Genomic DNA, 12,230 nt, shown 5'->3' on the forward strand with positions numbered 1-12,230 from the left:
TTTTTTTTTTTTTTTTTTTTTTTTTGAGACAGAGTCTTGTTCTGTCACCCAGGCTGGAGTGCAGTGGCGCGATCTCCACTCACTGCAAGCTCCGCCTCCCTGGTTCACGTCATTCTCCTGCCTCAGCCTCCCGAGTGGCTGGGACTACAGGTGTCCGCCACCACGCCTGGCTAATTTTTTTTGTTTTTAGTAGAGACAGGATTTCACTGTGTTAGCCAGGATGATCTCAATCTCCTGACCTCGTGATCTGCCTGTATGTTGGTCTGTATGTCTGTGTTGGTACCAGTACCATGCTGTTTCGGTTACTGTCAGGTAGTGTGATGCCTCCAGCTTTGTTTTTTCCTTAGGATTGTCTTGGCTATACGGGCTCTTTTCTGTTTCCATATGAAATTTAAAGTAGTTTATTTCTAATTCTGTGAAGAAAGTCAATGGTAGCTTGATGGGGATAGCATTGAATCTATAAATTACTTTGGGGAGTATGGCCATTTTTACTATATTGATTCTTCCTATCCATGAGCATGGAATGTTTTTCCATTTCTTTGTATCCTCTCTTATTTCCTTGAGCAGTGGTTTGTAGTTCTCCTTAAAGAAGTCCTTCACATCCTTTGCAAGTTGTATTCAAAGGTATTTTACTCTCTTTGTAGTAATTGTGAATGGAGTTCACTCATGATTTGGCTCTCTATTATTGGAGTATCGGAATGCTTGTGATTTTTGCACATTGATTTTGTATCCTGAGAATTTGCTGAAGTTGCTTATCAGCTTAAGGAAATTTGGGGCTGAGAAGATGGGTTTTTCTAAATATACAACCATGTCATCCGCAAACAGGGACAATTAGACTTCCTCTCTTCCTGTTTGAATACCCTTTATTTCGTTCTCTTGCTTGATTGCCCTGGCCAGAACTTCCAATACTATGTTGAATAGGAGTGGTGAGAGAGGGCATCCTTGTCTTGTGCCAGTTTTTGGGAATGCTTCCAGCTGTTGCTCATTCAGTATGATATTGGGTGTGGGTGTGTCATACATAGCTCTTGTTATTTTGAGATATATTCCATTGATACCTAGTTTATTGAGAGTTTTTAGCATGAAGGGGTGTTATATGTTATTGAAAGCCTTTTCTGCATCTATTGAGATAATCATGTAGTTTTTGTCATTGGTTCTGTTTATTTGATGGATTATGTCTATTGATTTGCATATGTTGAACCAGACTTGTATCCCAGGAATGAAGCCGACTTGATTGCGGTGGATAAGCTTTTTGATGTGCTGCTGGATTCGATTTGCCAGTATTTTATTGAGGATTTTCACATCGATGTTCATCAGGGATATTGGCCTGAAATTTTCTCTTTTTTGTTGTGTCTTTGCCAGGTTTTGGTGTCGGGATGATGCTGGCCTCATAAAATGAGTTAGGAAGGAGTTCCTCTTTTTCTGTTGCTTAGAATAGTTTCAGAAAGAATGGTACCAGCTCCTCTTTGTACCTCTGGTAGAACTTGGCTGGGAATCCTTCTGGTCCTTAGCCTTTTTTGGTTGGTAGGCTATTAATTACTGCCTCAATTTCAGAACCTGTTATTGGTCTATTCAGGGATTCGACTTCTTCCTGGTTTAGTCTTAGGAGAGTGTATGTGTCCAGTAATTTATCCATTTCTTCTAGATTTCCTAATTTATTTGCATAGAGATGTTTACAGTATTCTCTGATGGTAGCTTGTATTTCTGTAGGATCAGTGGTGATATCCCCTTTATCATATTTTATTGTGTCTATTTTTTTCTTCTCTCTTTTTTCTCTATTAGTCTGGCTAGCAGTCTATCTATTTTGTTAATCTTTTCAAACAACCAGCTCCTGATTCATTGATTTTTTTTTTTTTTGAAGAGTTTCTCGTGTCTCTATCTCCTTCAGTTCTGCTCTGATCTTAGTTATTTCTTGTCTTCTGCTAGCTTTTGAATTTGTTTGCTCTTGTTTCTCTAGTCCTTTTCATTGTGATGTTAGGGTGTCGATTTTAGATCTTTCCTGCTTTTGTTGTGGGCATTTAGTACTATAAATTTCCCTCTAAACACTGCTTTAGCTGTGTTCCAGAAATTCTGGTATTTTGTGTCTTTGTTCTCTTTGGTTTCAAATAACGTATTTATTTCTGCCTTAATTTCATTGTTTACCCAGTAGCCATTCAGGAGCAGGTTGTTCAGGTTCCATGTAGTTGTGCGGTTCTGAGTGAGTTTCTTAATCCTAAATTCTAATTTGATTGCACTGTGGTCTGACAGACAGTTTGTTATGATTTCCATTCTTTTGCATTTTCTGAGGAGTGTTTTACTTCCAGTTATGTGGTCAATTTTAGAATAAGTGTGACATGGTGCTGAAAAGAATGTATATTCTGTTGATTGGGATGGAGAGTTCTGTAGATGTCTATTAGGTCCGCTTGGTCCAGAGTTGAGTTCAAGTCCTGAATATCCTTGTTAATTTTGTCTCATTGATCTGTCTAATATTGACAGTGGGGTGTTAAAGTCTCCCACTATTATTGTGTGGGAGTCTAAGTCTCTTTTTAGGTCTCTAAGAACTTGCCTTATGAATCTGGATGCTCCTGTATTGGGTGCATACATATTTAGGATAATTAGCTCTTCTTGTTGCATTGATCCCTTCACCAATATGTAATGCACTTCTTTGCCTTTACCATTATGTAATGCCCTTCTTGCCTCTTTTGATCTTTGTTGGTTTAAAGTCTGTTTTATCAGAGACTAGGATTGCAACCCCTGCTTTTTTTTGGCTTCCTATTTGCTTGATAAGTGTGCCTCCATCCTTTTATTTTGAGCCTATGTGTGTCTTTGCACGTGAGATGGACCTCCCAAATACAGAACAATGATGGGTCTTGACTGTTTATCCAATTTGTAGTCTGTTTCTTTTAATTGGGGAATTTAGTGCATTTACATTTAAGGTTAATATTGTTATGTGTGAATTTGATCCTGTCATTGTGATGCTAACTGGTTATTTTGCCCATTAGTTGATGCAGTTTCTTCATAGTGTCAATGGTGTTTACAATTTGGTATGTTTTTGCAGTGGCTTGTACCATGTTTTTCTTTGCATATTTAGTGCTTCCTTCAGGAGCTCTTGTATGAGAGGCCAGTGGTGACAAAATTTATCTGCATTTGCTTGTCTGTAAATGATTTTATTTCTCCTTCTCTTGTGAAGCTTAGTTTGGCTGAATATGAAATTCTGGGTTGAAAATTTTCTTTAAGAATGTTGAATATTGGCCCCCACTCTCTTCTGGCTTGTAGGGTTTCTGCAGAGATATCTGCTGTTAGTCTGATGGGCTTCCCTTTGTGGGTAACCCGACCTTTCTCTCTGGCTGCCCTTAACCTTTTTTCCTTCATTTCAACGTTGGTGAATCTGACAATTACATGTCTTGGGGTTGCTCTTCTCGAGGAGCATGTTTATGGTGTTCTCTGTATTTCCTGAATTTGAATGTTGGACTGTCTTGCTAGGTTGGGGAAGTTCTCCTGGATAGTATCCTGAAGAGTGTTTTCCAACTTGATTCCATTCTTCCTGTCACTTTCAGGTACACCAATCAAACAAAGGTTTGGCCTTTTCATGTAGTCCCATATTTCTTAGATACTTTGTTTGTTCCTTTTCATTCTTTTTTCTCTAATCTTGTCTTCATGCTTTGTTTCATTACATTGATCTTTAATCTCTGATATCCTTTCTTCTACTTGATCAACTTGGCTTTTGATACTTGTGTATGCTTCACGAAGTTCTCATGCTGTGTTTTTCAGCTCCATCAGGTCATTTATTTTCTTCTCTAAACTGTTTATTCTAGTTAGCAATTCCTCTAACCTTTTTTTTAAGTTCTTAGCTTCCTTCCATTGGATTAGAACATACTCCTTTAGCTCGGAGGAGTTTGTTATTACCCACTTTCTGAAGCCTATTTCTGTCAATTCGTCAAACTCATTCTCTGTCCAGTTTTGTTCCCACACTGGCGAAGAGTTGTGATCCTTCGTCAGAGAAGAGGTGTTCTGGTTTTTGGAATTTTCAGGATTTTTGTGCTGGTTTTTCCTCATCTTCGTGGATTTATCTACCTTTGGTCTTTGATGTTGGTGACCTTCAGATGGGGTTTTTGTGTGGATGTCCTTTTTGTTGATGTTGATGCTATTCCTCTCTGTTTGTTAGTTTTTTTTCTAATAGTCAGGCCCCTCTGCTGCAGGTCTGCTGGAGTTTGCTGGAGGTCCACTCCAGACCCTGTTTGCCTGGGTATCACCAGTGGAGGCTGCAGAACAGCAAAGATTGCTACCTGTTGCTTCCTCTGGAAACTTCATCCCAGAGGGGCACCTGCCAGATGCCAGCCAGAGCTCTCCTGTATGAGGTGTCTGTTATCCCCTTCTGGGAGATGTCTCCCAGTAGGAGGTACAGGTGTCAGGGACCCACTTGAGCAGGCAGTCTGTCCCTTAGCAGAGATTGAGCGCTGTGCTGGGAGATCCACTGCTCTCTTCAGAGCCAGCAGGCAGGAACATTTAAGTCTGCTGAAGCTGTGCTCACAGCCTCCCCTTCCCCAAGGGAGATAGGAGTTTTATCTATAAGCCCCTTACTGGGGCTACTACCATTCTTTCAGAGATGTCTTGCCCAGAGAGGAGGAAGCTGGAGAGGCAGTCTGGCTACAGCGGCTTTAAGAGCTAAGGTGGTCTTCGCCCAGTTCGAAATTCCCAGCAGCTTTGTTTACACTGTGAGGGGAAAACTGCCTACTCAAGCCTCAGTAATAGTGGACGCCCATCTGCCCACTAAGCTCAAGTGTCCCAGGTCAACTTCAGACTGCTCTGCTGGCAACAAGAATTTCAAGCTCGTGGATCTTAGCTTGCTGGGTTTTGTAGGGGTGGAATCCATTGTGCCAGACCACTTGTCTCCCTGGCTTCATCCCCCTTTCCAGGGGAGTGAACGGTTTTGTCTCACTGGCATTCCAGGCACCACTGGGGTATGAATGAAAAACTCCTGCAGCTGGTTTAGCATCTTCCCAAATGGGCACCCAGTTTTGTGCTTGAAACCCAGAGCCCTGGTTGTGTAAGCACCCAAGGGAATCTCCTGGTCTGTGGGTTGCAAATACCATGGGAAAAGTGTAGTAGCTGGGCAGGAATGCACTGTTCCTCAAAACACAGTCCCTCACGGTTTCCCTTGGCTAAGAGAGGGAGTTCCCTGACTCTCTGCACCTCCTGGGTGAGGCAACGTTCCACCCTGCTTCAACTCTCCCTTCATAGACTGCATCCACTGTCTAACCAGTCCCAGTAGATGAGCAAGTACCTCAGTTGGAAATGCAAAAATCACCTACCTTCTGCATTGATCTCGCTGGGAGCTGCAGGCCAGAGCTGTTCCTATTCCGTCATCTTGCCGGTCACCAGCTGTGGGCTTATTATATGTGACATTTATTATGTTGGGATAATTTTTTTATTCTTAGTTTGTTAAGAGCTTTTATCATAAAAGGATGTTGAATTTTGTCAAAAGCTTTTTCTGCACCTATTGACATAATCATGTGATTTTTATCCTTTGTTCTGTCATTGTAGCAAATCACATTCTTTGATATTCACATGTTAAACATTGAGTTGCATCCCAGAGATGAATCCCATTTGGTCATGGTATATAAATCTTTTAATGTGCTGTTAGATTCAGTTTGCAACTATTTTATTGAGGATTTTGCATCTATGTTCATTAGAGATACTGGCCTATAGTTTTATTTTCTTGTGTTGCCTGTTTTTTTGGCTTTGGTATCAGGGTTACCCTGGCCTCATAATATGAGTTTGGAAGAATTCCCTCCTTTTCCATTTGTTGGAAGAGTTTGAGAAGAATCAGTGCTAGTTCTTCTTTAAATTATTGTTAGAATTTGCTAGGGAAGCCATCTGTCTTGTGTTTTTCTTTGTTTAGAGGTGTTATTATTATTATTATTATTATTATTACCACTAATTCAATCTCTATACTAGATACAGGTCTTTGCAACTTTCTACTTCTTCCTGATTTAGTCTTAACAGGTTGTTTGTTTCTAGAAAAGTATTCATGTCTTCTAGTTTGTGTAGTTTGCTGGCATATAATTGTTTAGAATAGTCTCTTATGATCCTTTATATTTCTGTGAAATCTGTTGTAATGCCTCCCCTTTCATTTCTGATTTTACTTATTTGAGTCTTCTCTCCTTTTTCTAAGTTTGTCTAGCTAAGGGTCAGTCAATTTTGTTTATATTTTCACAAAACCTATTCTCAGTTTTATGATTTTTTTCTGTTACTTTTAAATTTTGTATTCATTCATTTGTCTCTAGACTTTGCTTTTTTCCTTCTGCTAATTTTTGGCTCAGTTTTTTCTTCTTTCTCTTGAGGTGTAAAATTAGTTCGTTTATTTGAGATCTTTCTTCTTTTTTAATGTAAGCATTTATCACTATAAAATTCCCACTTGGTTCTGTTTATTTTGTGTCCCTTAAGTTTTGGTGTGGTGTGTTTTCAGTTTCATTCGTCTTGAGGTATTTTCTAATTTTCTTCTTTATTTCTTCTTTGACCCAATCATTGCTCAAAAGTGGGTGGTTTAATTTCCACATATTTGTGAATTTTATAAGTTTTCTTCTGCTATAGATTTCTAGTTTTATTCCATTGGGGTCAGAAGAGACACTTGGTATGATTTCAATCTTAAATTTGTTATGTCTTGTTTTGTGACTTAACATGTGATGTATCCTGGAGAAAAAGTCATGTTTGCTTCATAAGAATGTGTATTGTGTATTCTGTTGCTGTTATGTGAAATTTTCTGTATATGTCTGTTAGGTCCATTTGCTCTACAGTATTATTGAAATCTTCTGTTTCCTTTTTGGTCTTATGCCTGGGTATTCTATCCATTATTGAAAGTGGGGCACTGAAGTCTTTTACTATTATTGTGTTGCTATTTATCCCTTCAGTTCTGTCAATGTTTGCTTTATGCTTTATATGTTTAGTAACTCTGATGGGGGCATATATATTTATAATTATTCTATCTCCCTGGTTAATTGACTCTTTTATCACTATAAATTATCTTTCTTTGTCTCTTGTAACATTTTCTTATATTGGAAAAAGATAAATCAGTCATTTGTATAAATAGAGCCACTTCTGCTCCTTTTTGGTCACAATTTATTTGCATGGAATATCTTTTTTCATTTATTCACTGTAAGACTATATATGTTCTTAATTCTACAGTAAGTTTCTTGTAGACAGTCTGTAGCTAAGTCCTGGATCTTGTTTTGTTATCCACTCAGTCACTCTATGTCTTTTGATTGGGGACGTTAATCCATTTACATTTTTAAAAGTTATTGATATAAAAAAATTTAATATTGCCATTTTGTTCATTGTTTCCTGTTATTTTTGTAGCTCTTTTACATGCCTTTTCCTCTTTTGTTGTCTTCCTTTGTGTTTTGATTTTTCATATAGACTTTAATTCCTTTCTTTTTTTTCTTTTGTGTAAATTCTACAAGTTTCTGTGTGTGTGCCTGTGTGTGAGTGTGCATGGTTACCTTGGTGTTTTCATAAAATATCTTATAGAAATAACACTCTATGTTAAGTTGATAACAACTAAAAGTCGATGTCATACAAGAACTCTACACTTTAACTTATCCCCCCACTGTATTTTATTGTTATAAAAATTTCCATCTATTCATATTGTATAACTTTAAACATATTTTTAATTAGAGTTATTTTCAATACTTTGTCTTTTAGCCTTTATACTAGAATTAAAAGTGATTTAGCCACTGCTATTACAATAGTACAGTATTCTGTATTTGTTTACATATTTACCAGCAGCAACAAATTTCATATTTTCTTATGCCATTGTCCTGCTGTTTAGCATCCTTTCAATTCAACTTGAATAACTCCCTTTAGCATTTCTTGTAAGGCAGATCTAGTGGTGATGAACTTTCTCAGCTTTTGTTTGTCTAAGAAAGTCTTTATCTGTCCTTCATTTTTGAAGGACAGTTTTGGGAACAGTATTCCCAGTTAGCAGGTTTTTTTTTTTTCCAGCACTTCGAACGTATCATTCCACTCCTTCTGTCTGCAAGGTTTCTGCTGAAAAATATGGGGCTTGTCCTAAGAAAGTTCTTCTGTATTTGACAAGTTGCTTCTTGCTTGCAGCTTTCAATATTCTCTTTGCCTTTAGATTTTGACAATTGGATTATATGGCTCACTATGGACTTTTTTCGGTTCAAATTATTTGGTGCCTTTTGGACTTCTTAAATCTAGATGTCCTTTTTCTTCCCCAAATTTGGGAAGATTTTAGCCATTATTTATTTGGATAAGCCTTCTATTCCTTCCATTTATTTTCTTCTTCTGAGACTCTCATAATGTTTATATGTCTGCTTGATGGTGTCTCACAGTTCTTTTACATTTTCCTCACTTTTTACATTCTTTTTTTCTTTCTGCTATTTTGACTGAATTATTTCCAGTGACCTGTTTTTGCATTTGCTGATCCTTTCTTCTGCTGTTGTATCTCTCTAGCAAACTTTTCAGTTCAACTATTGTATTCTTCAGCTCCATGATTGCCATTTGGTATTTTTTAATATTTCCTATCTCTTTATTAAAATTTTCACTTTGTTCATGCATTATTGTCTTGATCTCAGTGAACATCTTTATGAGAATTATTTTTAATTCCCTGTCAGGTAAATCATATAATTTCATTCCATTAAGATCATTTTCTGGAGATTTTTCTTATTTCTTTGTTTAGAACACTTTTTCCTGGTTTTTCATTTTTCTTAAGTTTCTGTGTTGATGTCTGCACATTACACAAAGTCGGCACCTCTTCTAGTCTTCATAGACAGGCGTTATAGAGAAGAAAATTCCACCAAACAACATGGTCAGATTCTGGGGGCCTCCACCAACTCTTTTTCTCTCCAGGAAGAAGTAGGAAGTTGTGGTTTTGTCCATGTCCTCTGTTATGACCCAGAAGGGAAAGCTATGCCATCTACCAACCCAAGATGCTGTCTCCATCCTACCCCATGTGGCTGGAATGTGCCAGATCTATTGGTGCTGCAGGGTTGGTGAGAAAGATGCTATTTCTTTGGGCAGCCCCAAAGAAGTTGGAGTGTGGGATCTATGAATCAGCTCTTCTGTCCGTGGGGAAAGGGAGAAGCTGAGAGCTGGGATTTTTTCATTCATTCATTCTGTATTGAGCAGTGGGGAGAATCAATGGCATTTACCAGGCCAAGCCACTGCCGCTGTTCTCTTTCACTTGGCTATACTATGCCAGACCCATCAGAGCTCCAAGACTGACAAGGCAGAGCCACTCCTCTAGGTAGTGGCTCATAAAAGTCAGAGTGCTGGATGTGTAAAACAACCCCTGCCTCCAATGAGTAAAGTTAACAGTGAGGATTCTCTTCTTGATCCTATGATGCTGCACTGGGGTCAGGGTCTCTGGTAAGAACATATCCCATGTCTCCCTATTGGCTTCAGTGAGTTGCTATTGGTCCCTCCCAGGATGCAAGAACCTTTCGATTAGTTTCTGGTTTCTCACGAAGGGAATTTGCCTATGAATTATTGCTTAATTTATGTGTTTGTTGGAGGGAAGGAGGATCCAGGTCTTCCTACTCTACCTTGTTGATAACATCACTCTCTGAGACATTTATCATGAGGACATACTGCACACTAGGCTCTGTAGTCATCCCTTTAGATTTATCATAGCACTTAGTCATCACAACATTACCACAAGATAGGTTTTATGATCATCCAGATCTTACAGACAAAGAAACTGAGGTTTAAGAAAGTTGAATAAATTGTTCAAGATTACAAAGCTAGTAAGTGCAGGGCCAGAATTATAAATCAGGTATGTCTAACTCCTAAAGCATGTCTTAAGCACCATGATATTCTGCCTTTGCACAGAAGATGAGAGGACATACGGAAGAGACAGGGGAGACAAGCCAACATTTTCTCAGAGGGAAGCAATGCTTTTAGGTAGTGCCAACATCGTCAGTCAGTCTAGGACTAATGCCAGTGTTGTCTACAGGAGAACAGCATGAACCCCTACACTGGGTAGGTCAATAGTGAATCATATATATGACACTTATGTATGCCTTGAATTGTGCTATGTGCTGGAAGGAACAAAATCAGTAAGACATGGTACCTGCCCTGGAGAATGCCTTAATGTGAAAATAAGATAAAGATATGTTTCAAATTCTCAGGAAACAGTAGACACAGTCATTTGGTCCAGTCTGGAGTCTAAGAAGGCTTCCCAAAGAAGCTAATGCCCAGAAGTTAGGTATCAGAAGCTAAGTAAGAAAGGGTTTCCAGGTTGAAGAAACAGGATGTGCAAAATCTCAAAGACTTGAAATTATATGGTGGGTACAAAAACCTAAAAATACTTAAGTACTACTCAAGTGCTTAAAGTAGAAATTAGAGAGTGGGCAGATGAATACAGTGACCATATGCCCAGGTTTCCCTGGGATGGTACAGTTTTATACACATTGTACCAGCTAAGTTGTCAATTACACCCACACTTCACACTAAAAAATATTCTGCTTTGGGTGAAAAATTATATGGCCACCTTACAATCACCCTACGAGATGAGGCTACCCAGTGAAATAGAGGCCAAATCACAGAGTCCTTTACATCATGCTAAGAAGTTGACTTAGGGTAGTTGTGCGAGTTGGTTACATGAGTATATAGTGTGACATTTACAGACATGTTTACAATATTTTCAACTCATAATGAACTTATCTGGACATAACCTCATCATAAGTCGAGGACTATACTGAATATGTGTAGCTTTCGCACTATTATAAAGTCAAAAGTCAAAACATCAAAAGTTGGGGACCATTTGCACTAGGTTTACCACTGGTAAAGGGGAGGTGACTTTAGGTAATAAACTTCTAAAAATTCATGGTTTTATATGTATTTTAATGTATGTTGAGGGAGAAATATATCTAGCACATTCAACGCATGGCTTCATGATTATTGCTGCCCTGGATAAACTAAATATGTATTGCTCTGGTGATGCATCCTATTTAAATCCATGAATTTTAAACCCAGTGCTCTTGCATGAATGTTTCAAACATTGAACAACTGAAACTTCTCTCACAACTTTGGAAGGTTGAGAAAGCACATGATATGTGTTGGTCATATGGATTCTCTTATATTGAGTATCTATGGGTATCAATGTATTCTTTCCAGCAATACACTGAATATCACTTCCAGTGGTATAATACTATGGCAACAATATCAAAGAACTATGAAAATGGCTGAAATCTAAGATGCACTATTATGGGAGACTGGGGAGGGGGTGCTGTCAAAGGGCTCTAGGCCAGGGATTTCCATGGGAATCTCACCATTTTACTCTCCTGCTTAAAGCTCTACATTCTGGTTCCTGGTTGGACTTAAGGAAGTAATTGTGAAAGAAGGAAATTATTTTAGTAATCAGTTAAAAGGTGGTAAAGACTAAACTGAAAAAGTGATGGTGAGCTGGTGGGAAGAGAAATTTTTGAGATGTATTTAAAAGCTAAAATCAATGTGTCTTAATTATTGAGCAGAGGTAGGAAAGAAAAAGTAAATCGTCAAGCTTGAGTCCTAGGTCCCTGACTCAAGCAACTTGATAGAGAATGGTTCCACCAATCAAACTTGTACTGTAGTCCAGGACTATAGAAGAAGGATGTTTAAAGTGAAAGACAACAAATTCATCAGCTCTCCAGCCACAGTGTAACCACACAGAAATGGGAGGGAGATAGGTTTTCCAGAAAAGAGCATCATATTTAGATTTAGAATAACTTGGCTCAAATTTTAGTTTTGTTAGTTGCTTCTTCTGGGAAATGTGTATAATATATTAGAAGGTTGTTGTGAGAATTAAATGAGAGGCTATGTGTGAAAGCACTTTGTAAATTGTAAAGTGTCAGTTGTTATTTTGAAGTAAATAAGCAGAAGTGATAATGAATTCTAAGACTTTAGAGATTATAAGGCTCAAAGGCACACTTAAGAAGGCAGACCACATGGTCTATTCTTAGCATGCTGTACTTAAACTACCTCCCACAGATAAGAATTTGTTTTTTAAAACTCCTAAAGTAACCTTATTAGCCCATTTTAGAGTTTTTGAACGCTCAGTATTTAACAGTACTTAACCTAATTTTATTATGCTCCAACTCCTTTTGTGCTATATCCATGGTTCCCTTACATTCTTGAAAACCCTTCATGAGGGTTTTCAATCTTTTCTTCAGTAGGCTAAATGATACTTTATCTTTTAAACTATCTATAAGCTATTGCATGCATGCATTTCTCAGGGTAGCTAGATTAAAGTA

The sequence above is a fragment of the Theropithecus gelada genome, chromosome 1 (genome assembly GCF_003255815.1).
Source record: "Theropithecus gelada isolate Dixy chromosome 1, Tgel_1.0, whole genome shotgun sequence".
Taxonomy (NCBI): Eukaryota; Metazoa; Chordata; class Mammalia; order Primates; family Cercopithecidae; genus Theropithecus; species Theropithecus gelada.